The following is a 24,926-nucleotide window of genomic DNA, read 5'->3' as shown; positions in this document are numbered from 1 at the left end:
GCTGATGCTCACAGACCCAGCCGTAAACCCGTCTCGATCCTGTTTTTCTTACCATCGCCTGGGAAAATGTATGCAGACCATGCTCATGTCTCCGCACACACATCCTTCCCATCCTGCACATGCATGTGCCATCAGGATACACGCCACTGTCATAGCTCTATGAGTTACCTTGCGCTCATGCGTGTACCCTTTCCTAAGTCACCCTTTACAACACGCGATGGGTGCACGTGTCGGAGACAGGCCTGCACATCCCATACGGACACACTGCCCCGTGTTCGGTACACTATGCCTTCCTCAAACAGTGAGCCGGTGGGTGGTGGATGGGGATTGCCTCCCCTAGTCCCTCTGGGCATCTCTTCTTTGGGGGTGACTACCCCAGGCAGTGTCTTGTAGGGGAAGGATTAGGACAGTAGGAGCCCAGGAGCCCAGGCTCTCGGCTCAGCCGGGTTCATGGTAAGTTATTTTGCTTATAATCTCACATGGCTTGTGCGGCTTCCAATAAACAGATGCTCATATCCAGCCTTAGTTTCCTCATCTGTAAGAGGGATTCAAATACCATCTGCTTTGTCTCAAGGCATGGCAACACGATGGGAACCAAACCTGATCGACAAGGAAGCGGCCTGAAGCCAGCAGTGTGCATGATGGCGTGGGCTCTCAGGGCAACTCGTTTCCCCTGTGAAGTCTGGGAGCCGGCGGAGGAAGGGGCAGCGTTTTCCTGGTGGGAGGTGGTCCGAGCGCTGGTCTTGCCAAGGGCCCCTGGTCCAGCGCCCAATGAGTCAGAGTGGGAATTTCTCTCCCAGTCCCTCCTTTCTTCCTGCCTGTTCCACCCTCACCCTCATGTCTGTCTGCTCTGACACATCATGGCTGCAGAGCCATGGGCTTGGGAAGGGCTAGGAGGGCGTGGCACCGAGCCAAGCATCTGCCCTGCGCACGCACGCACGCACGCACTCACGCACGCACTCACTCACGAACGCACGCACTCACGCACGCACGCACTCACGCACGCACTCATCACGCACTCACGCACTCACGCACGCACGCACGCACTCACGCGGGCACATGCGGGCCTGGCTCCCGGCTCCTGAGGGCTTGCACCTGGAAGGCTCCTTGCGCCTGGGCCCCGAGGCCGTGCCAAGCAGCTAGAACAAGAGGCCCTGTGGTGTGGTGAGTTTCCCAGAACAGGCGGGGCTGGCTCTGGCATCTGTTCCACCCCAGCTCTGTACACGGCGGCCTGTGGTGTCCCCCCATCGCACCTCGACATCTAAGGTGGGAATGGGAAGGCCCGAAGATGCCAGCCCCAGGGATCTCAGTACTCCCAGCCACAGTGGCTAGGCTGGGGGAGCCTGCAGGGCGGGGGTGGGGGGGGGGACGGGATGCTGGGGCCAATGCCAGCTTTGGAAGCAGGCCAGCAGCTGGCATCAAGCTGGCTTCTGTCCAGCAGAGAATGCGAGAGGTGAAGGGACCATTCTTTGGGGCCGGGAACAGTGGCAAGATTCAACTGACAGCTTTCTTGCTTTAGCTCAGCAGTAACAAACCCAGGGGAGTGCTGGTCTCCCCAGTTACTCCTCCCTGGGCTGGTATTCGGAGAAGAAAGTTCAGTGGGACAACCCCGGACGCATCCTTTGCAGATCATTAGAGCATTCTGGATGCGCTGTGGGTTGAGGGGGGCTGAGGCCGGGGTACCAGGAAACGGGGGTCCTGCCAGCTGGCTCAGTGGCCTTGGAAGCTCAGGGCTCCACTCAGTGAAACTGGGAAAGAATATGGATGTGGTAGACCAGTGGTTCTCAACCTTCTGGCCCTTGAAATACAGTTCCTCATGTTGTGATCCAACCATAAAATTATTTTCGTTGCTACTTCATCACTGTAATGTTGCTACTGTTATGAATCGTCACATCAATATCTGATATGCAGGATGGTCTTAGGCGACCCCTGTGAAAGGGTCGTGTGACCTACAGGTTGAGAACCGCTGTGGTAGGCGAAGGCCCCAGGGAAGGTAAGCCCATCCCTGGCCCAGGCCCGGCTTCCGCAGGGGGTGATGCTGCAGGACCCCTCCCTCCTCCAGCTCCGCGGCACCCAGGTTGCCAGCGGTTGGGTCTGGAAGCGGGGAGGGGGGGGGGTGGGGGGTATGGGCGGACCGGCCCAGAGCCAGAGCTGGTCTGGGGGTGGAGCCTGTCTCATCCGCAAAGCCCCCGCCTGGCTCCGCCCCTTCCCGCCCGGAGCTCAAAGGGATGACGTCACCCGGACCGAGGCTGCAGCCCGGAGGGGCGTCTATAGCGGAAGAGCCTTCGGCGCCTGCAGCGTTCAAGGTCTTCCCCGGTTTGCCCCGCGGAGGTCCTCGGCTCCTCCCCCCCCCCCCCCCCCCCCCCAATCCCGTGTAGCTGTAGGGGAGCCCGGCGTTTGGGGTCTGGGGAATGGCCACTGGCGACTTAGCCTTCCAGGTCTGGGACTCAGAGACCAGTCCCTTGGGCCACCCGTGCAAGCACTGCCTCCCCCTCCCCCTGGCCCTCCCCGCCCCCACGCAGCCCTGCATTGCTCTGAGGTTCCCCGGAGAAGGACAGCATCCCTGGTTCTGACTTGTCAGCCCACAGCGAACCCAATGCCCCCTCCCCGTGGGTCCGCAGCCCTCCCCACCCAAACCCCTACTGGGTGCTTGTGTTGCCGGCTTGCCGAGCATATGCTTGGCGGGTTGCGTGGTGTCTGCTGTTTATCCGTCTCTTCCTACTTAACTTCTGTTTCTGCTTGGCCCATCTGGCTCTGGTACCTGCCTTTCTCTCGCTGCGCCTCCTCTCCGCCTCTGTGCTCCCACCCGGCGCCCCTCCCTCTGCCACTTCCCTCCCAGGGCAGGGCTCTGGTCCACTCTGGGGCCGCTGGCAGGAGCCCTTGACCTTGGGTGCAGGAGCAGTGAGGGACTCCTCCAGCCTGTGGAACTAACTGCCCAGGCACATTGGGGAGCCTGACACTGGGTCCCTTAGGGGCCCAGGGGTTGAAGTGGGTGGTGGAGGTCAGCATGGCGGTGGCCTTGCACCAGGGAGAGGCAAGCAGGCACTTCTGAGCTTCCTTCCTACCAGAGGGCATGCTTGGGGTGGGGTCACCGGCACCAGAGTCGTGGTATCTGCTTCTCTCTGTACCCAATAGGGAAAGGAAACAGACTTGGGAGTGGCAGCAGGAGAGAGTGAGGCCAGGAGGGTCTCCAGGTTCTTTGGACTCAGAACCCCAGGGTGCACCCAGCTCCTTCTTGCCAAGAGGGGTCTGTGGCCCGGCTGGCTGGCGGCTTGGACACAAGAGACAAGGGCACCCAGGGGAGAAGGAACGCCCACCCCTTCCCCTGGGGCCACTCCCACCTCCGTGCAGCCCAGACGCTGGACTAGGCCCTGCACCCCGAGTCATGGCTCCGCCTCTCTGCCCCTCTCCCCAGCTGGCACATCCATGAACACACATGCACACCTATGGCACGGCTCACACTCACCCTCCATGCAGCCACCTCTTTCCAGGGGGAGGTGGCAGCTGACCGGCTTCCTTGGACTTGCCTGGAGGAGGGTGGAGGAGAGCTGGAGCCCTACAGGGCCCGGCTGTCCTTCACCGGCCTCTCTGGGCCTAGCGGCCCCTGCGGGCTCAGGCTCGCTGCCGAGGAGGTGGCCCTGGGCCCGGAGTCAACAAGGCCCCACGTGCTCCCTGTCAGCATCTGCTTCCCACGGAAACCTGCGGGGCTTGGCTGCCCGGCCCACACGGGCCTGCTCCTCCTCCGGGGCTCTGCTCTCTGTCTCTGTTGCTCCATCTGCTGCTCCACCAGATCCTGGCTCAGCTCTCTCGGCCTCTTTGTTTTCCTCCCAGAGCCTTCTTCCTGCTCTCCGTTCCTCCTTATCCTCCCTCCCTGCCTCCACCCGACCACCTTCACGCCATCGTCCCTGGGGTCTTCCTTCCCCCTTTGTCTATGTCCATCTTCTTCTTGCTGCTCTCCCCCATATTCACATTCATTCTCCCTCTCTCTCTCTCTCTCTTCCTCATACATATTCAGTGGCTCCTTGGAAATCCACCCAGATCACTCCACGTGCTGAAAGCCTAGATTTGCTTCGGGAGCACTTCCTAGACTCCAGCTCCAGGTCCCTGTCTCTGACCTCAGTCTGGAGTAATTGCCTAGAAAATGTGGGGAGTCCGCCGACCCCTCCACTCCAGTGTGGCTTGCTCTCCACAATGCCCCCTCTCCTGATGTGGAACCAGGTGGCTGTGAGGTGTGCAGGGGCCACCGTGCTCGGTCAGTTGATCCAGCAGAGGACTTGAGCATCTGGGGCGAGGGGCTGCCTCCCAGGGATCTGAGGGGTTCAATCCTAGAAATAGCGTAAGCTCTATAATGTCTGACCCCAGCTGGTTTGGCTCAGTGGATAGTGAGCCAAACCAGCTGGCGGCTTGGACACAAGAGACAAGGGCACCCAGGGAGAAGCGTGGGAACCGAGGAGGGCCAAGGGGTGTGCTCAGCCTTTGGACTGAAGAGTCCCAGGTTTGATTATTGTCAAGGGCACATGCCCGGGTTGCGGGCTCGATCCCTAGTAGGGGGCGTGCAGGAGCTGCCGATCAATGATTCTCTCTCATTATTGATGTTTCTCTCTCTCTCCCTCTCCCTTCCTCTCTGAAATCAATACAAATATATTTTAAAAAATCTACACTGTCTGCTCCTTCTGCGCCTTTACAGTTATTTTACGGCTGCTCTGTTATCCCCTTACCACGCTCAGGCAAGGCTCGTTAACAAAGACACTGGTGTTCAGGCTGGGAGTCGCTCCGCCAGCACCACCTGGCACTCCAGGAGCAGAGCCCGGATCAGGGTCCTGGCTGCAGGGCTCTCAGCCCTGGTCTGTGGCAGGTGCATGGACAGAGAGGACTGAAAGGTGCCGTGTGTGGTGGTTAAAGGACAAGGAGGTGGGAGACAGATGACAGAGGGAGAACGGGGAAGAAGGAGCGTGTGGCGGGGCCGGGCGCAGTGCCTGTTACCTCCTCGGTGCCCTCTGGTTTTACCACGACCATCAGTGTCGGGTGGTGGGGATAGGCATTGCGTCCTCTTGGGACTCCTACATGTTACCGTGTTAGTCCCCCAGCCCCTGTGTTTCTGTCTCCTTTCTCTGCATGTTTATCATCTGGCCTCACAGTCGCTTCTCTGCTTTCTTCTTTCTCCGTCCCAGCTTAGGTCACCTGCCTGTGTCCCCCTGCATCCTCCAGGCCTGGCTCAGTTCTCTTCTATCTTTCCCAGTCCTTGACCCCTCTTTGCTCCCTGACCACCTCCTCTGAAGCCCGCCTCCCGGCAAGGAGTAGCTGGCGGCGCCTCCAAGTGGTGGGGAAGGGCATAGGCACGGGTCCCTGTAGGCGTGAGCTGGAGCTGGTCTGCCCCATTCCTCCCATGGACACTGGTCTAAACTCACCTCTTTCTTTTCAGAACACCGTGTGTGTGTGTGTGTGTGTGGGGGGGGGGTGGTCAGCTTGGCACCCCCAACATATACCTGCATCAGATTTGCATGCCAGCCAGATAGACTTAACCTTGAGGCCGCACTGTGGCCCTTCAGCAGCTGGGGCACAGGCAGACCTCCTCTTCCCCAGTGAAAGCCCCTGGTACCCCCCTCTCATGACCTTCTGTCGGCCAGAGAGGCGGCTTCAGCCCAGAGACCCCTTCTACCTTTGTTTCCCTGGGTGGTTCGGCTTTTCTTCCACACCCAGGCTCTTCCTCGTCTTTACATGGGACTCCTGGGCCAATGGTAAAGTTATTGTTGTTTTTCTTGTTGTGTGTGTGTGTGTTTTAAATAAATCCAAGCATTTGAAAGATTGCTTTCTTTTCTTTTTTATTTTATTTATTTTGATTTAAAAGAGGAAGGGAGAGGGTGAGAGAGATAGGAACATCAATGATGAGAGAGAATCATTGTTCGGCCTGCTCCTGCACGCCCCACACTGGGGATCAAGCCTGCAACCTGGGCATGTGGTCCTGACCGGGAATTAAACTGTGACCTCATAGGTTGATGCTCAACCACTGAGCCATGCTGGCCGGGCCAATGTTAATTAAAAAAAAAAAATTCTGTCCAGAACAAAACCAAAACTAGACCAACAAACCCTTCAAAACCCACTCTGTGTTTTAAACATCATCTCCCACCAATGAGCTGTCAGTCTGGTCCCCAGTGGGGGTGTCTGCCAGCACACCCCTTGGCCCTCCTCGGTTCCCACGCTTCTCCCTCCTTTCTGGACCTGCTTCTTGTGTCTGAGCTCTGGGCCCTCGTACAATATAAAGGGATGGAGTGAAGCTTGAGGCTGGAGCCTCACAGGCATTGTCCCTGGTGGTGAAGGAGGATGGTGAACCCAGGAGAGAAGCATCCCTCCCTCTGACTTCATACAGAAGGTCACGAGAGAGCATGAGTGCCCAAGAACTCGGCGGGAGCGGGGGTGGGGTGGGGGGGTGGGGGTGAGGGAGGGGGGCAGGCAGCTCAGCTGAGTGTAGCTGTGAGGGCTTGGGCAACTCACTCCATCTCTCTGAGCCTCAGGTTCTTGTCTGTCAAGGAGGAGCAATAATAATCCCATCTCACAACATTGTTGAGAAGATTAAATGAGAAAATACAAGAGTAAGCTCTTTGTAAATGATAAAGAGCTGGAGAGAAGCTATTATTGGTGAAGCCGATGCTGAGTGTTGGGACGTCAGGACTGGGGAAGAGGAAGGCAGCAGGCACACTTGCCCTAAGAGGCTTAGGGGATTTCGAGCAAGCACCCAGGGACCTTAGGAGAGGAAAGCAGCTCTCCACCGCCTCCCCCACCTCCATCTGCAGTCTCGTCATTGGCTTGGACAGGCGTGACCCGTGAGTCACAGCCCTCAAGCCCTTGCCTTTGGGTGGCAGAGATGTGGGGACAAGGTCAACACATCCAGCAATGAAGCAGAGGCCCCCGCAGGAGAAGGGATGGAGTCATGGAGCAGCTTGACTTTCTCCATAAATATGAAGACAGAAGACAGGCATCAAGTATATGATATTATTTTAACAACCAATGTGGGAAGAGAAGAAGGAAAAGGCATTGGGAAACCCGGAGACCTTGCCCACTGCCTGGACCAGGACCTTGTCCTTTTGGATTACAATTCTGCACTGTGCCTTGCAGGCACATCCACTTAATACCCATTACTTGACTGAATGATTGGGAAAGCGCAGGAACAAAGAGAGAGGGGAATAAGAGGCGAGCTGTTTTTACACAATCCATTGTGGTGGAAGACCTGAGCATCCTAGCTTTTGTGCTGATTTGGGGCACAATTTAAATCCGACGTCCTGCCTGAAAAGGAACCATAACACCAACACCACGTTGCCTTGTCCGTTTATATTCTGGCAGGATCTGGATCGGACAGGAACATCTGACTGTTGGGGGTGGAAGGCATGGCTGGGTCTGGGAGGGAGACAGGGAGGAGGTGGAAGGAACGGCAGAGCTCAGGGAAGCGATGCAGAATATGAGAATGGACCAGTGGGTCCAGTGATTACAGATCAAGAAACCAAGGCCCCAGAAGGCTCAGGGACTTGCTTAAGACCCCAGCTGCTTGGTGGCAGAACTGGGAACAGAACTAATGTCTTCTGACTCCCAATCTTGAGCTCCTCCCAGGACTACAAACAACCTCCTAAGACATGATTCCCAAAGGGGACACAGAGGAATATTTGGAGCGAGTACAGCCTGCATCCAGCCGGCCTCAGGTTGGAGACTTCATCCTGGCCTCAGATTGGAGACTTCCTCGCCACCCTGATGACCCCTCCTTGGCACTCAGGCTTGGCGAGGGCTCCCGTTGTTGGAGAAAGAGATGGGCTGAGAGCCTTGCTCTGGCTTCTGGCTTGTTGGCTGACTCCCGGTCTCCTCCTTGGACAGAGCCAGGAGGGTAAGAAGAACAGAACAAAGAAATAAAAATAGCTGGAGGGTGAACGGTGCCCATCTGCTGTGTGGGCGAGGGAGGCCCAAGGAAGAAAAAGACTGTCAGTTAAGAGGCTGAATGGGGGATTCCTGGCTTCAACAGGCCATGCGGAGGTCAGAGAAGAGAACAGAGAGCAGACATCTTTCGGGGCCAGTTGTATCTGGGCTGAAGTCCTTTTCCCTAGGACAAATGACCTAACCTCCATCAGCTTGGTCTCTAACTCCGTAACGTGGGGTGATAAAACATCCACCGTTAGGCGTTACTGTGATGATGAAACAAATACCGGTACTAGAATTTCTAGGCCATAGGAGGTGCTTCTCTATGGTAGCTCCCTGATCGCAGCCATGCCCAGCACCTTCCTTTGCTCTCCAGGCTTGTGAGAGCAGAGAAGGCCAGGCAGGGTCCTCAGGCTGCAGCCCCCTGTGGTCTTGGCAGTGGAGTGTCCAGGGATTCCTTTCCAGGTTCTCTTCCTATGGGAGCCTCCTGGAGGTCACCACCAGGCAACTAGAGCCCTGGGTCACAGGTGAGGTCCCTCTACCTCTGTACATGTTTTAAAAACAATGATGAGCCCTGACCGGTTTGGCTCAGTGGATAGAGCGTCGGCCTGCGGACTGAAGGGTCCCAGGTTCGATTCTGGTCAAGGGCATGTACCTTGGTTGCGGGCACATCCCCAGTGGGGAGTGTGCAGGAGGCAGCTGATCGATGTTTCTCTCCCATCGATGTTTCTCTCTGTCTTTTGCTCTCTCTCCCACTCTCTAGAAATCAATGGGAAAATATCCTCAGGTGAGGATTAACAATAAGTAAATAATAAAACAATAAAAACAACGGTGCACAGTGATCACCATAGTAGGTTCTGGGGTTCAGAAGAAATCATGCGGCTGCTCTAAAACGACCTGTGGCAGGATGTACAGTGGCAGGAGGAGCCTTCTGTACACTCCCAAACCCCAAAGTCCCCCACTGAGCTGCTTGCTCTGGTCTTGAGAGGTGAACAGGTCTCACCCGTGTGGCCGTGGGTCTCTCTGCTGTCTGCTGGCACATCACTAAGGGAAAGGCTTTGTAGGCAGACAGGCACCGGTTCAAATCTCAGCTTCCCCACGTTCTGGCTGCATGGCGTGGGCAAGTAATTGGACCCCTCTGAGCCTCAGTTGCCTCCTCTGTAAAAAGAGGACAATACCTCACTCAGCATGTTGCTCCAAAGATCAAGTTGACATAGGGACACACTTATTGTTAAAGTTAGCTATTATTACCATTTTTATTTTTACAAATCTGTTTTTACTGATTTGAGAGAGAAAGAGCGATGTGAGAAATATCGATCAGCTGCCTCCTGCATGTGTCCTATGGGGATCATGCCCACAACTGGGCATGCGCCCTTGACTGGAATCGAACCTGGGACCCTTCATTCCACAGGCCGACATTCTATGGACTGAGCCAAACCAGCTAGGGCTAACCTCATTTACATGAGACCTAGTGACCATCAATTCCCCATCTCTCAACCCCTCTTCATCCACCTGACTCTCCCGGGACACTGCATCCTCTGGATGGCTCTGCTGGAAGTGACCAAGTCCTATCTGGATGCTGGCTCACCTGGCACAGAGCAGGCCTCTCCCTAGGACGACTCCCTGGGCACGGAGTGGGAGCTCCTGAGCGGGAGGGGCAGAGCTCCCTGGGAAACACCTCTTTGTGTTTGGGGGCTGTCTCCTCAGCAGTTGGGCCTTGTGTTGGGGGGCTGGCTCAGACCCCTCCCTGGCCTCAGCCCCCAGGGAGCCTGCTCCGTGCAGAACATGCATGTGACGAGCCCCTTGCCCTCTGCGCCCCTCGTCCACTCACGGCAGACCCTTTCACACCTCAATTAGCCACTTAGGGAGAAGAAAGAGCAAGTGCAAGCTGGGGAAATCTGTTCAGACCATGATGAATAGTTTCCCAAGCCTGCTGTTGCCATGGCAGCCAGCTGGGAACACCGTTTCCAGGGCCTGAGGCGCTCAGACATGCACGGGGTGGTGCGGGGGGAGGGGGGCTGCCCTGCTGGGCTGCTGCCCACTCGCCTTCCCCCACTCTGGCCTCCTGGCTCCCTTAGCAACAGCCATCACCATTGCCATCGCAACCACCCTGCGGCGTCTGCTGTCCAGGATCAGTGTCCAAGGAAACTTTGGGAGGGGGGAAGGTAGGGAGCATGTGTGTGTGTGTGTGTGTGTGTGTGTGTGTGTGTGTGTGTCAGAGTCAGGGTATGAAGTTGGAAAGGAAAAGGCTTGGCAAGCTTAGCCATGATGATTAGAAGGATGCTTCCCAATGATATAGAAAAGAAGCTCATCAACCAGAGGTCCAATGACCCCTTGGTGATCCGATGGTCACCTTTGAACCCACAAGAACAAGCTTGCGTATCTGGGCGCATGTGAATTTTTCTGGAGGAAGGGTGCATAGTTTGATCAATTTCTCAAAGATGAGGAAGTCCCTATTAGGTAAGAATCTTAAATGACAAAAGCTTTTGCTTTTCAGAATCAGAATTACCTTAGGGACCAGTTGATCAGACTGGCTGCAGAGATATGCTTAGAAGAAAGAACAAGCCCCCGGCCGGTGTGGCTCAGTGGTGGAGCATCGACCAGGAGGTCCCTGTTCGAGTCCTGGGCAGGGCACATGCCCAGGTTGGGGGCTCGATCCCCAGGGTGGGGTGTGCAGGAGGCAGCCGATCAATGATTCTCTCTCATCATGGATGTTTCTCTTTCTCTCTCCCTTCCTCTCTGAAATCAATAAAAATATATTTAAAAAATAAAGAAGGAACGAGTACAGGGCGGGGTGGGAGCATATGCATGCCCCCCTGGTCCCTCTCCGGAGTCCCCCCAAGGCCACCTGCCCCGCTGGGGACCTCTGGGAGTAGTGACTGGGAGTATTCCTGCGGATGCCATCCTAAATACTCTTTCCTTCTTGCCTGCCTCGTTGCTGCAGCTTTACCCGGGGTTAACTGTGCGAATCGCTAGTGTGTGCTGTGTGCCAGGCCCGCGCTCAGGGCTGTACAGACACTGTGCGCATCGTCTCATTTAGGTGTCACTCAGCGTCGGGGGGAAGGGCCTCTTACCCCGGCCGTTCAAAGATGAGAAACCCCAAAAGATTGCAAGCGATTCACGCAGGTTTATGGAGTTAGAAGTTGGAGAAGTGAGGGGCAGCTTAGCGGAGGTTCTGGACCAGAGTGCCTGAGTCTGACCTCAGCCGCACCCCTCTGCCCCATGTGGCCCGAGCTCCTGTGACTCGAGGACACGGATCACCCCTACCCCAAAGGACAGTGCGGGAGCTCAAAGAGTTGACGTTGCATTTGAAAAGGGCTTAGAACAGTATCCATCACCAGATCAAATGGACTTAAATGGGGAGTAGGATGCGGTCCCAGGTCTGCCTGGTTCTAAGGCTCGTGTGTGCCCCAGAGAGGTTTTCAGGGGCGTTTGTCATCCAAATGCTGGGTTGGGTCGTGACCCCAGGAACACCACGAGCTCTAGACAGAGCTGCCGCCCCTGAGTGAGCCTCAGTGTCCCCGCCCCTGAAGAAAAGGGGCATTTCTCAGGGGCCGGTTTGTGAGCCAGAGTTTCCACCGATGACATGAGGATCAAGTGAAACACGATCCGGAAGCTTTTGCAAGCGGAGCCATGCCACAGCCTGTCCTCAGTCCCGCAGCCCAGTCCTCCTCGTGCCGGCTCAGCTGGCAGCGCGGGGCAGGGTGCCCAGTGTGACACCCCGAGGCGGGTGGATGGCACGGTGCCTTCCGTGCCCATGTGCCTGGGTCAGCAGCCAAAGCCAGGATGCTTAGGAATTCCGCAGAGGGAGCAGAGAGGCGCGGAGCCCAGCTGCCTCGGGCTGTGTTGGCAGCGGGGAAGGGAGGCAGGTGCTCCTGCGAGTCCACGGATGGCAATGAGGGGCGGGGTGGGGTGGAGCCACGGAGCGTGGTCCAGGCCACGCCAGGCTGGGTGGCCTCCTTGTCTGTGAGGAGGGGTCATTCGTGGAAAGGAGAAAAAGCTCTCTTAGTCCCTGCGGAGAAGAAACACAGCGAGGTATTTATTCAATCAGCGAATAGCGGGCTCAGTCATCTCCAGGCTGCTGGGGTGGGGAGGGACTTGGGGTCCCTGTACTTTTGCCCCCCGAAGGCTCCTCGTGCTGAGAGCAGACGGTGAGGGGGAAGAGGTGGGTCCTTGTTCTTGAGTCACTGGCTGCTGGGGTACCTTTCTGGGGTGCTGGGAGGTGTAGCACGCAGCTGCATCTGGGACAAATCAGCAGCCGATGCAGGGAGGCGAGGGCCCCACAAAGCGGGCGGTGCTGTGAGTGACTTGTGCCCGTCAGAAGCCATAATCAGAAGCCATAATCGGAGGTGGTTCGTCTGTGGAGGAGAAAGCCGGGGAGCCATCGCTGACTCAGGGCTGAGGTGGCTCATGCCAGCTGCTGTCCTGGCCTCCTGGTGCCCCACGCGCAGCCCAGCCCGAGGGGGCGCTGGTTGCAAAGGGAGTGATTCAGAGGCTGTTACAAAAGCAGCGTTTTAGACGGAGGAGCTTCTGAGAGTCTGAATCAAAGCTTTGTTCTTGAACCTTTTAGCTTCTCGTGGTCATGATGAGCCGGGGTTGGGGGTGGTCTTCTCTGAGAAGTAGGGCAGGAGCTGGTGCCCAGGGCCCCGGACAGGCAAGGCGGTGCCACGCCCACGGCAGAAGTGGGCACCGGGGACGTCTCCGCTGTGAGATGCTAAGCCAAGGGTGTCTAGAGGCCACAGGGTCATTTCTTTAACCTCTAGGGCAGCGGTTGCCGACCTTTCGGACCTCACGAGCCACCAGAGGTCCACGGACCACCGGTTGGTGACAGCTGCACTAGAGCACAGCTCCCCAGGTGCCCAGAGCTCCTGTGAGGATCCAGAGCTGAGGGTCGCCCACTCAGGGAGTTAGGCCTCTCCCAGGGCTCACCCGAGATGCACGCTCCCCATTCCGCTTGCCTGGCACTGACCCGGACTGCCTGACTGTTCTAGGGACTCCTGCCACGAGCCGGCCTGCTCAGCAGGTGCAAACACTCTATGCAGAGCTCTCCCCCCACTCCCCAGGGTTTACGGTGAAACCGGGAAGGGCAAAGGCCATTGTTGTCAGGAGTGTCCCTTGGCAGGTCTGGGCTTCAGGCCTGTCTGAACTGGATGCAAACTGTTAGCCACAGAGCTCTGAGAGCCAGGATGATTCAACCATCAGAGTGAGCAGCTAAATGACCAAGATACTTAACCCCTGGGGACCATTAGAAATAGACCCCGATTCTTACACCAATCTGGAGGTCCGCCCCTCTCAGTGGGAGAGGCCTGATGGCGTGAGTCAGCTTCCTCTGCTCCCAGGAACCTGTGAGTCCCCCGAAGTCCTGCTGCTCACACGTGCTGCAGCCTCCGTCAGCTGGAGAGCAACGCGGCTCTCGGCGAAGCTCCCTCCCTCTCACCCTTCATGGGCGGCAGCCCTCGCCATTTAATGCCTGGATAACAACAAGCAGCATAGAGATCGAGCTGCAAATGGAAGAAGAGCAAAGCCAAAAGGGAGACACTGTTCCAGAGCCGAGTGGGCCTTTCTTTGGGAGAAGGTAGCTGCTCAGGGGAGGGGTTCATCAACCGCCTCTGAGTTTTTATTTTTCATTTATTTTTTTTTTTTTTAAATACATTTTTTATTGATTTCACAGAGGAAGGGAGAGGGAGAGAGGGATAGAAACATCAATGATGAGAGAGAATCATTGATCGGCTGCCTCCTGCACGCCCCCTACTGGGGATCAACCCCGCAACCCAAGCATGTGCCCTTGACCGGAATCGAACCCAGGACCCTTCAGTCTGCAGGCCGACACTCTATGCACTGAGCCAAACCGGCTCGGGCCACTTTGAGTTTTAATAGGAGGCTGATCCCAATCCACCTCCCCCTCCTCCCCCAACACACACAGGAGCAGCAAGTAAGGGGGAGGGAAGACCTAAACTGGGCCCTGGCTGCTGGCCTTGTTCTCTGTTTTCTCCTCCATCTGTTAGCCGGCCAGCGACCATTCCAAAGCTGTCCTCTTTCTGCCGTTCATCCTCTATTTGTGGTTTTGGATCCTGGTCCTCCTCAAAGCCACCTACGTTGAATTTCTGCCCCAACCAGATCTCTGCTGAGTCTTGCCGCCATAAGGCATTTCAGATGCAATGTTTGTCCCCAGGTGCAGAGACCAGGACAGAGGAGTGGGGCGCTGGATCGCTCTCAGGACGGGGAGCTTGAGGGCAGACAACCCTGGAAGCATGCATTTAGAATTTATGTTTGGGATTCCAGACTGGGGAGCTGACACCTGGTGAGATGAAATGGTTTGCAAAGATCTGGCTCCTTTGTAGAAGAGCAGACTAAAACTCAGATCACTGAACTCTGGCCCTCTGGTTGCTCTCTTAGCAGGGAGCTCTGCTGATGGGATGATTGCACAGCTCTGCTGGTTGCCCTACAGCCCTGCCAAGCTCTGTTACCTTAAACTCTCTGCAGACATCCTGTGCTGGAACCAAAGGTCAGTGGGGGTGATGCTTGGGTGGAGCGATGGAGGATGACCGGGCTAAGAAGGCCCTAGCCGGTTTGGCTCAGTGGATAGAGCATCGGCCTGCGGACTGAAGGGTCCTGGGTTCGATTCCGGTCAAGGGCACATGTCCAGGTTGTGGGCTCGATCCCCAGTAGGGGGCATGCAGGAGGCAGCCGATCAGTGATTCTCTCTCATCATTGATGTTTCTATCTCTCTCTCCCTCTCCCTTCCTCTCTGAAATAATATTTTAAAAAACATTCCTGAAAACCAGACAAAAACAACGAAGGTTCATGCACACGAAGACCTCCTCCTGGGAAGTCAGGTTAAGAGTTTGTTGAAGATGGTGGTGAGGAACCTGCCCTTCCCTGCTGGATAGAGTGGGCTGGAGGGGCAAAGGGCGGCTCAGCCCCCTTTGTGTGGTCAAAATTCCCTCCGCCTGTGAACAAGAGGACATTGGGCTGCCCATGCATCACAATTGACTGAGATGTCAGTGGGAGCTCTTCCTGTCACGATGTTTCACTCTAGCGCCTTCATTTCTATTATTATACCAAGTGATTTGTTCCCCAAACATCAGCCAAACAGCAAAAGAGTCACTGGCTCCATAGGTCTCTTCTTCTTCTCCCTCCCCCTCCCCTGCAAGCTGGCTCCCCACTCAGAGTGCCGGCCTCGTGGATCTAGCTGAGGCCCACGCTCTGTGGGAAGAGTGGCAGGAGGGTTAGGGAGAAGGGAACTCCAGGTCTCATCTTGAGTCTGCCCAGAACCCTTGGCCTTTATGGTTCTGACCAAGCAGAAGTTTGGTTTAATTTCTGCTTTAATTTATTTAAAACCTGGGTCAATGTCCTTCTCTACTTAGTGCCATCATTTCTTCACCTCTGAAACGGGGAGAAACGTCTTTTTTTTTTTTTTTTAATGTAAATCAAATTTTATTTATTTATTTCCTTGCAATGAATATTAATATTTCAAGAAAAATGGTTTTAAATATAATAATATTACATGCAATGAACATTAATATTTCAAGAAAAAATATTAAAAAAAAATATATTGTATTGATTTTTTTTCAAACCTGGGACCTTTCAGTCTGCAGGCCGACGTCGATCCACTGAGCCAAACCGGTTAGGTCAATCAAGAAAAAATACTTTAAATAGAATAATATTATCAAAACGGTACTAACATAGTTTAATGAGAAAAGTCTTGACGGTTTCCCTTTACTTGGGATGCTGAGACTTGGGTTCTGGTCAGACGATTGGTGAGATTGAAACCATGCCCTTTCTTCTCTGTTTCTAGAGTTCCCACCTGAAGAAGATGAGCACAGCTATGAGCGATCCCCTTCTCCCACAAGGCCACCATTGCTCCCCAAACCAGGGGGCCAGCCAAAATCATGCTTTCATGGAAGGCCCAAGGACTACCTGAAAAATCTTCAAAAACTAAAAAGAGTGAGTTTTTTTTTTTTTTTTTAATCCTCCCAATAATTCACTTTGCTTGGCTTCCTCTGACTTAAACGGGTACTGGTTAAGTAAAGTCAAGAGGAGCCTGAGTCAGGTGGGGGATGGGATGGGCAGAGACTGTGACCAAGGCATCTTGGGTAATCACTTCCTCCTGGGAATCCAGGCGGACAGTTGCTTGTACAGTTCCATTCATTTGTCACTTGGCATATGCTATCTTATATTTTAGGGATCAAAAGATGCCCTAGCTGGTTTGGCTCAGTGGATAGAGCGTCAGCCTGCGGACCAAAGAGTCCCGGGTTTGATCCCAACCTTGGTTGCAGGCTCCTCCCTGGCCCAGGCCCTGGTCGGGGCTCTTGCAGGAGGCAATCAATCAATGTGTTTCTCTCACATCGATATTTCCCTCTGTCTTTTCTTCTCTCTCCCATTCTCTCTGAAAAGCAATGGAAAAATATCCTTGGGTGAGGATTAAAAAAAAAAAAAGGATAGATAGCTCATCTATATTTTAAGAGAAAGAGCAGAGTGATACACAGTAGGCTTTCAATAAATAGTTGCCGATGATTAGAACTCTCGTTTCAGGTTTGTGAGTCTGTGAAAGAAACAGAATGGAGAACTGTTAGAACGTGAGGGGTCTTAACTTCCCAGACTCGAATAGCATAGGTGATAAGCTTTTGTCTTTAAAATGCATAAAGATGTGTAGGCGGATGGAAGGCCTACAATGTAGATTCCCAAAGTGGGCGCTACCGCCCCCTGGTGGGCACTGCAGCGATCCAGGGGGGCGGTGATGGCCACAGATGCATTTGTTTTAACTTTTTTTGTATTACCTTTCTATTCTGATTTCAATAAATAGTTTCATAATTTCAAACTTCAATGTTTCTAATTTACACCTTTCTTTACTATATTTTACGAAAAAGGTAGAAACATTAATACATATATCTTTCTGTTTAATTGCTATTAAAATTTAAAAAAAATTAATTTCCAGGGGGCGCTGAGTAATATTTTTTCTGGAAAGGGGGCGGTAGGCCAAATAAGTTTGGGAACCACTGGCCTACATCTTTCCCTGCCTAATTCTCTCTTTGCAACCTGCCCCGGGCCACACAGTGAGGGGTGGCGGAGCTCCAGTTAGAACACCATCGGGTTCAAGGCTTCTCGCCTTTCTCCACATGGTGATTCCTCCGGCTGCACGAACAAAGGCAGCGATTGCCCGGCAGCCCTGTGAACCCTGAGACTGAGCTTCGGAGGAGAAGGTGATGGCTCCTGGTGCCCGGGAAATAAGAGGCCGAGGCTGCATGCCTCTCGGGCCTCGTGACGCTGGGCAGGCATCAGCATTCACTTCGGGCGGCCTCCATACCCTCAGCCTCACTGAGTGCGAGGTGCTGAGAATGTGCACACATATACCAACCCCGTGCAGATGTCCTAAGACGAGGCAGTCGGGCCCTCGGGCCCTAGAGCAGGATGGGCACAGCCAGGCTCCCCCTGCTGCCATGTTCCTTCCCGCAGGGGAGACAACACAGGCTCACTGCGGGCCTGTGTTGGCAATGAGGCCTCCGGAATGACCTCCGGGGGAGGCCGGTGCATATGTTGAGGGTGGGGAACGTAGTGGGATTAAAGGGTGCTTTGTTTTCTCTCGCCACAGGGAACTCCCTGCAAAGCGATGAGATGGTAGTGAGCACCGTTTCGTTCCCTTTCCACCAACTGTCTATTGTGACACTATGGAGCTAACTAGCAGAGCTGCTGAAATCACAGTTAAGGGAAAGGAACATTAAGACACAGAAGCGAGGGAAGAGATGTGTGTGAAGTAAGGAAGGGAACAGAACGGCAAGCAATAAGACAGACGGAAACAGGACGTCTGTTCCGTGTGGCAAAAAGCAGGGCAGTCATTTGCATGGCAACTAAGACTCAGAGGTCAGGGCCGCGCTCCACAGAGAGGGCAGCGGGCACAGCCTGTGATGACATGGAGCTTCTCTCACCTCCATGGGCTCCATCTCATTGCCACCCTAGGAGGAGAGGCTGACATTGGACTTGAGGGGCTAAACATGTGGCTGACAAGCTTGGAAGTTCTGATTCTTTTAAATATATTTTTATTATTGATTTCAGAGAAGAAGGGAGAGGGGGAGAGAGGGAAAGATAGAAACATTGATGATGAGGAGAGAATCATGAATTGGCTGCCTCCTGCACACCTCCTTCTGGGGATCGAGCCCGCAACCCAGACATGTGACCTGACCAGGAATCGAACTGGTGACCTCCTGGTTCCTAGGTCAATGCTCAACCCCTGAGCCACACCAGCCTGGCTGGTCTACTAGGTAGTCTTCTCTTGTTGAAGTTAATGAATCCAAACTTCTAAGCTCTCAAGCCACATGCTTAGCTCCTAAAGTCAAATGAAGGTTAGTCCCTTGAAAAACGGACTCTTTGCCTAATGACAAGAAAGTAATAACTTTAAAAGCTTTCTCTTTTATGTTATGCCAAAGTTTAGGTTAATTGATTAGGCTAGATCCAGCCTGGGCTCCTGGCCCCCAAACACGTCAGAGCAAAACTGGGACAGAGAGCAAGACAGGAGCCTTCATCTTATGGGGGATGTGGAATAAAGAAGCAGTGGGCAGGTTTTGGGAGAGCGCCCCAATTTTGTACGATGGAGCTCTCAATATGTGCCCATCAGCATCCTGAAAAGCAATGGAGAAACTGCCAAGAAGCCAAGCTAAAAATACCCAGGGAACAGCACAACCCCGGAGACGTGCAGAGATGGGTGTGAGTGCTCCGTGGAAGGTGTGAGACTCCGAGCACGAGAGCCAGGCTGCTGTGCTCATCGCAGACTCTCGTTCTAGGGGCCTGAACCATGCGTCAGTCAGATATGGGTGGGAGGAGTGTGTGCATCTGCTTTTACACTCAATGCTTTATCTTTGAATCAGTCCCGTCTAATGGGCAGCAAGTGCGTAATGAGCACCTGTCATGTGCCCTAGGATTAAAACTCCAAAACCACACCCACTACGTGGGAAAGTGTGCATGAATTTTTGAGACCTTCTGATGACCCCCCATCTCCCATAGTAACAATTATAACTTGTGTTTTTTAAAAAAAATATTTTTATTGACTTCAGAGAGGAAGGGAGAGGGAGAGAAACATCAATGATGAGAGAGAATCATTGATCGGCTGCCTCCTGCACGCCCCACACTGGGGATCAAGCTTGCAATCCAGACGTGTGCTCTGACCGGGAATTGAACCGTGACCTCCTGGTTCCCAGGTCAACGCTCAACCACTGAGCCATGCCAGCTGGGCTATAACTTGGATTTTAATGGTTTCCCGCTTCTCTGTCTACCCCACTTTCAGGATCTTACTTCTTGTAACACCTAATCATGTGTCCCTGACAAATATTTTCTCTGGTCTCCTTTTTCAGTTATCAACTGTCTGTTTCTATTATTGGAATTATGTTACCATTGGCTCATTCCCTCCTTTTCCTCCAGGGCTTCCATCCGCAGTTTCGGCAGGAGGGTCCTACTTCCTTAAACCTGTTTCTAAATGTCATCAGTCTTCCCTCAAGTCCCTCTCAGGAGAAAGCAAAGAATGAGGTAGAAGAGAAATGGTGAGTCATGCTTTCTTCCTGAGGGCACACCCAAGATCAGGGTCTCAATGTTTATGAAAAACGTTTAAAAATCACACACTGTTCATACTTTTTAATCTTTATTGTTGAAAGTATATGTCCCCTCTTCCCCCCCCCATTGACTCCCTTCACCCCTACCCCCTGCCCCCTGCCCCAGGCCTTCACCACACCCGTCTGTGTGCATGGGTTGTGCATATATGCATACAAGCCCTTTGGTTGATCTCTTCCCACCCACCCACTCCTTTTAATTTTAACTACTCCCATACGTGTCTAGTGGTGTCTCTTTGTGGTTTTAATTTGCATTTCCTTGATCACTACGGAAGCTCAGGTATACATACATATAATGGGCAAAGGTAAGTTTATAGTCGCATACATTTTTTCTTGTATTATTTTCCATACGAACAACTGTAAACCTACTTTTGCCCCACCTTGTGTGTGTGTTTTGTTTTAAATCCTCACTGGAGGATTTGCTCATTGACTTAGAGAGAGGGAAAGTGGGGGCGGGGGGGGGGGCGAGGAGAGATGTGAGAGAGAACATTGATTGGTTGCCTTCCGTACGTGCTTGGGGATCGAACCCACAACCTAGGTATGTGCCCTGACTGGGAATCAAACTCTCCAACCAACTGCGCCACACCAGCCAGGGTGCCCCACCCTGTGTTTCATGGCCTTTAGATAGTCTCTTCTGTGAATTGCCTGTTTAGCTTTATTGTCCATTTTTTGGGGGGGGGGTGTCTGACTTTTAAAATATTGCTTAAATACATACTTTCTAATATATAATTTTCTTAGACTGTGTGTACATATGTATATGTATCTCTATCTCTCTCTGTCTCTCTATCGATCTATACATACGCAAGCCCTTTGTCAGGGCAGGGGTACCATTGCTAGACCATGAGATAAGGGATTAGGGACTCAGATATCTTCTCTCCACAAAGGGAAAAATATGCATCTTCCTCTCTTTGGGGATTTGATCCTGGAAGAAACAAAGATCGAAGAGTGGCACACAGACGGCTCTAAAGCAGGTAACATTGGACCCAGGTGTGAGCCAATGTGTGCCAGGCAACAGAGCAGAGCTTGGCACCCCAGCGTGCCCCGAAGTGGGATGGCCCTGTCCATCTGAGCTGTAGAGGTTACACAGAAGGGCAGGGACCCAGAGGTGCGACCCTCAGGCGAGTGTACCAGGACGGCAGGCACCGGGGCAGGAGCAGAGGAGCTGGGGCTGACCTTGGCGTCTCCAGGCAACTAGAAAGCTCTGTCTCTGGGTGACCACTGCTGCGCTAGGTGAACAGTCTTCCTGCTGGGCCAGGGTTTAGGGAGATGCTGGCCCCTCTGCCCTCTGCATTTGCATTTCAACTCATCCTTTGGGAGGTCAACTATTTGCATAATATGTTTGGGGCCAGGCCTACTGTGCTGAATCCTGGCAGAGGCGTGGACGCCGCCCTTGGCCCTGAAAGGTGTGGAAGCCTGTTGAGCAGCTCTCCCCCAGGAGGGCTGAGCTCAGGGATCTCTGCAGGTTTCTTTTGTCAAACGCCACTATTTTCACGGGTGACAGGGTCCCAGCTGCCCTGGCATCTCACGGTCAGCTGTCCTGCCCGTGTTCCCCTGAGAACAGACGCCAGGTGGTTCTGAGCAGATCGGCCCGATTTCATTACTCACCAGGGTACCCAGCGTCAGCACAACCCGCCCATCTCTGAGATCATGTCTCTGTTCCACAGAGCCGAGGGTCCCCGGAGGCCACCCCAGCTCTCTGCTGTCAGCCCGGAAGGGGCCACGCACTGCCGGGCTGTTTTCCCTCGCCTTCCTTTCATGTGGGATCTTGCAGGCTGAATGGGGAAGGGAGAGAAGAGGTCGGCTTACTTGCTTGTCAGCTTCTCCAGGGGCAGCCGAGACATAATCATCTGTGCTCACAGGGTAGAGCAAACCCCAAATGTAGCCTCACTACGGGGTGGAGACCATAGGGTACCACCCAGCCCTGGCAGCGTGGGCAGGGCCCTGTGACAGACTCCCAGGCCCGGGCCTCCAGGCTAGGAGGTGCTCCCTCCAGGACATGCCCCAGGCAAGGCCACCGAGGACACCACACGGATCTGCTCAGCGGGGAAAATGGGAGCCTTGGAGGAAAACAACTTTCAACGTAATTTATTGTAATTTCTTCTTGTTGTTTTTTTAATTGATTTGAGATTGAGGAAGGGAGAGAGAAACATCGATCGGCTGCCTTCCGCATGAATCCTGACCGGGGATCGAACCCATAGCCCCGGTATGTGCCCTGATCAGGAATGGAACCGCCTCCTTTTGGTGTGCAGGATGACCCTCCAACCAACCGAGCCACACCAGCCCGGGCAATTTATTAATAATTTATTAATTTATTATCATTTCTTAATTTCAATCTCCACTGCCTACATTCCTAAAAGGGCGGCGGGGGGGTGGGGGGCGGGATTCCAGCCAGACCCAGTTTCATGGTCCGAGTCGATGGCCCCATGGAGGCTGATGGCCAAGTAAAGCTTCCTGACCAGAGGTCTTTAGAAATGCTTCTTTTGGGGGAATGTTCTAGAATCACGGGAGGAGAGAACAGTGTGGGGGCCTGGAATGGGGCACAAAGGAAGGAAGACCAGCATCCCAGCCTAGGGCCCGGCTAGATGCAACCATTGAACTGTTTCCTTGGACAATAAGAAAACCACCGACTGTGCATCCAGGAGGATGGCACATGTCGATCCACAGACCCTCCCGCCTCCCCTCTATGTCCCAGTGTCGCCAGAGAATCAGACCTCCCCATGGCTTGTGGGAGCGAGTTTCTCGGGCTGCTGCTGAAATGAGCACGTTCCGAAGCCCCCATGGGAGAATGAGACAGGATAAAGGGCTTTATTGGCGTGGAGTTATCTCCCTTGGGGTCCCAAGTCCCAGGCCCCATAAGCCAGTCCTGAAAGAGGTGCAGCTGGGGTCCCAGCAGAGCCAAAAAGCAAGGCCGTGTCCAGAGCTTCGTTCCATGTTGCGCCGGGCCCGGTTCCACATGCAGGTGAACGAAAGCCCATTAGTCCATTGTGTGGGTCCCACATGCCGTGAGTCACATGGCGAATGTAGGGAGCACAGCCCCCCACAACAGGAGTCATAGGGGCTCAGGCAAACTGGAGAGGCAAGAGCCAAGAGAGCGTGCTCCTCTGTCCAGAAGTTTAAATATTCAGGTCTTCTCCCTCTATTGCTAGATTACTATTAAAAAGAACTGCTCTTGCTCTACCTGGTTTGGCTCAGTAGATAGAGTGTCGATCCTTGGTCTGAAGGATCCTGGGTTCGATTCTGGTCAAGGGCATGTACCTTGGTTGCAGGCTCGATCCCCCAGGCCCTGGTCGGGGCATGTGGGGGAGGCAACCAATCGATGCGTCTCTCTCACGTAGATGTTTCTCTCTCTCTGTCTCTCCCCCTCCCTTCCACTCTCTCGAAAACAAAGAGCCAATGGGAAACTATCCTTGGGTGAGGATGAACACCACCACCACCAGCAACCAAAAAAGAACTGCTGTTCACTAAACACAGACCACCTACTGAGGGTAAGTCTCAGAAGTGACATCGGCATAGAGGATGGCCAATTATAAGTGAAAGGGTGCCATGGGTGGTCTTTCAATGAAGTGACTAGTCCTATGTGTGACTGGACCTAAGTCTAGACCTTCCCACAGGTGATGTCAGGCAGCTAGAACAGCGGTCGCCAACCGGTGGTCCGAGGACCAGTGGTGGTCCCTGAGGTCCGAAAGGTTGGTGACCGCTGGGCTAGAGCACAGTATTGATGAGATTAGTGTTGTAGGCATCCCAGTCGCAAACAGCCTCTCATCGCATCTAGTTGTATTCTCTGGCTTCCCTCACAACGGAGAAGGGAGAGGGAATAACACCATCATTTATTCTATGTCAAAGGCTTTCCCGACATAATTACATTTAAACTTGACAGCAACCTTGTGGGATAAGAGCTATGATTATCGCAGTTTGATGGGCCCCATGCTATTAAGCAACTTGCCCAAGTTAAACACACACACACACACACACACACACACACACACACACGAGTAAATAATGAAACCATCATTGAGCCCTGGGTCTGTCTGTCTGATTCAAATCTTGGCACGAGTCTTTCGCAGAATCCAGGATCTGGAAGGGACCCGCATCATCATTCTAGACTAACTCTACTGCTATGCTTGAGAGGCAGAGACTGGAAGAGGTTAAGGGGCTGATCAAAATAGCTCAGCTATTAATGGCGTGACCCAGATTGGCTTGGGACTTCTGGTTTGATTCCCTTTTCTCTTCACCACTTGAGACAATGAAGACTGACTTTGCGCATCCCCTCACAATCCTGGAAAACCAACTCAGAAGTTCGTGAGGATTCTGACGATCGACAGAATTGTAATCTTCCTGGTTAAAGACATTCCATTAAAAAAAAATACAACTGTTGCGTTGCTGAAAATGGGGTAAAGACAGTGTTCTGACTTCCCTGCCAGCTTTTGTGCCAATGGATGCTTTCAGTGGGCTGAGAAGGAGGAGCACATGGTGGGAATGTGGGGGTGGGGCGCCAAATACAGCTACGTCATCACGGGGCGGGGGGGGGGGGGGTTGGTGGTGAAGGGAGGGGGTGGTGATGCTGTAGACTGGGTACGCCTGGTGGCTTCAGCAGTTACAGGAGACCCTTGCAGCCGATGGTGGCACATTCTGTGCTCTGCTCGGATAATAGCACCAGTTTAATTATAATCGAGAAGTGTTAATTTCAGTTTGCTTACATCTCTAGTATGTTTCATTTCCAATGTGACTTTCCAGCTTCTCTCCCTCGCTCTCTTCTCTTCATGCCATACAATATTTGCATATCTGAATGTCAGATTTTTCAAGTGCTGGAAGGAACAGGCTCTGGTATGTTCTTGAGTTATTTTGTATAGCAGCATCTGTCTTGTTTCAACAGCTACCAGAGCTGAGAAGTGACCCAGGAGCAGCCTGGCAGGAAGAAGAACGTGGGATCCAAGGGGGTTCCTTATAGTGCAGAGCCCCCCAAGGCCTGGGGACCGGCCCGTTCCAGGCAGCTTCGGAACAGATGTTTCCCCCAGTTTATTTTTACTTTAATTTTTTTTTTTTTTTATAGAAAGGCAGATCACCAAAGGAAACAAATTCTGAATGATGACTACAGAATGTATCTTTGGAACTTGCTAGACTAATTACCAAGGCTCCAAAATCACTTTAAAAGCAACACATTTTGTTTTGCAATATACATTCTTGTTGCCAAAAAATTTTTTTTTATCATTTTAATCGGAAGCCACCTCGAAATGGATAGTTGATTGTGGGAGATGTGGAATTTGGAGGGAATACTCTCATTAGGACAGCACATTGCAAGGAATTCTGTGCCTTTTTTTCTGTATCTAGAATGATGTCAGGAAGATTTTCCTACAAGAAATTCTCAGAGCTTTAAATAGCTTCCTTCTAAAATGATGCCTCTGTTTAAGCAATTATAATAAAACTGCTTAC

At 53.2% G+C, this 24,926-nt stretch overlaps 2 long non-coding RNA genes across 2 annotated transcripts in view; one reads left to right on the top strand and one right to left on the bottom strand.

Moving 5' to 3' along the window:
* Positions 1 to 3,551, bottom strand: part of LOC138997600 (uncharacterized) — a 9,995-nt gene extending 6,444 nt beyond the window's left edge. The window contains exon 1 of the long non-coding RNA XR_011468996.1: positions 3,467 to 3,551. This is a non-coding gene — a long non-coding RNA (uncharacterized lncRNA). The remainder of the gene's footprint in view (positions 1 to 3,466) is intronic.
* LOC138997599 (uncharacterized) overlaps positions 1 to 24,926 on the top strand; it is a 25,990-nt gene extending 1,064 nt beyond the window's left edge. Inside the window, exons 2-6 of the long non-coding RNA XR_011468995.1 lie at positions 14,296 to 14,404; positions 15,698 to 15,846; positions 19,312 to 19,430; positions 22,885 to 22,981; positions 24,370 to 24,926. This is a non-coding gene — a long non-coding RNA (uncharacterized lncRNA). The remainder of the gene's footprint in view (positions 1 to 14,295; positions 14,405 to 15,697; positions 15,847 to 19,311; positions 19,431 to 22,884; positions 22,982 to 24,369) is intronic.

Source organism: Myotis yumanensis, unplaced genomic scaffold, assembly GCF_028538775.1.
Source record: "Myotis yumanensis isolate MYYU_CA2020_CCGP unplaced genomic scaffold, mMyoYum1.0.hap1 SCAF_19, whole genome shotgun sequence".
In the NCBI taxonomy this organism is placed as follows: domain Eukaryota; kingdom Metazoa; phylum Chordata; class Mammalia; order Chiroptera; family Vespertilionidae; genus Myotis; species Myotis yumanensis.
The sequence above is the reverse complement of the archived record's forward strand: the minus strand, read 5'-3'. Positions and strand labels throughout refer to the sequence as shown.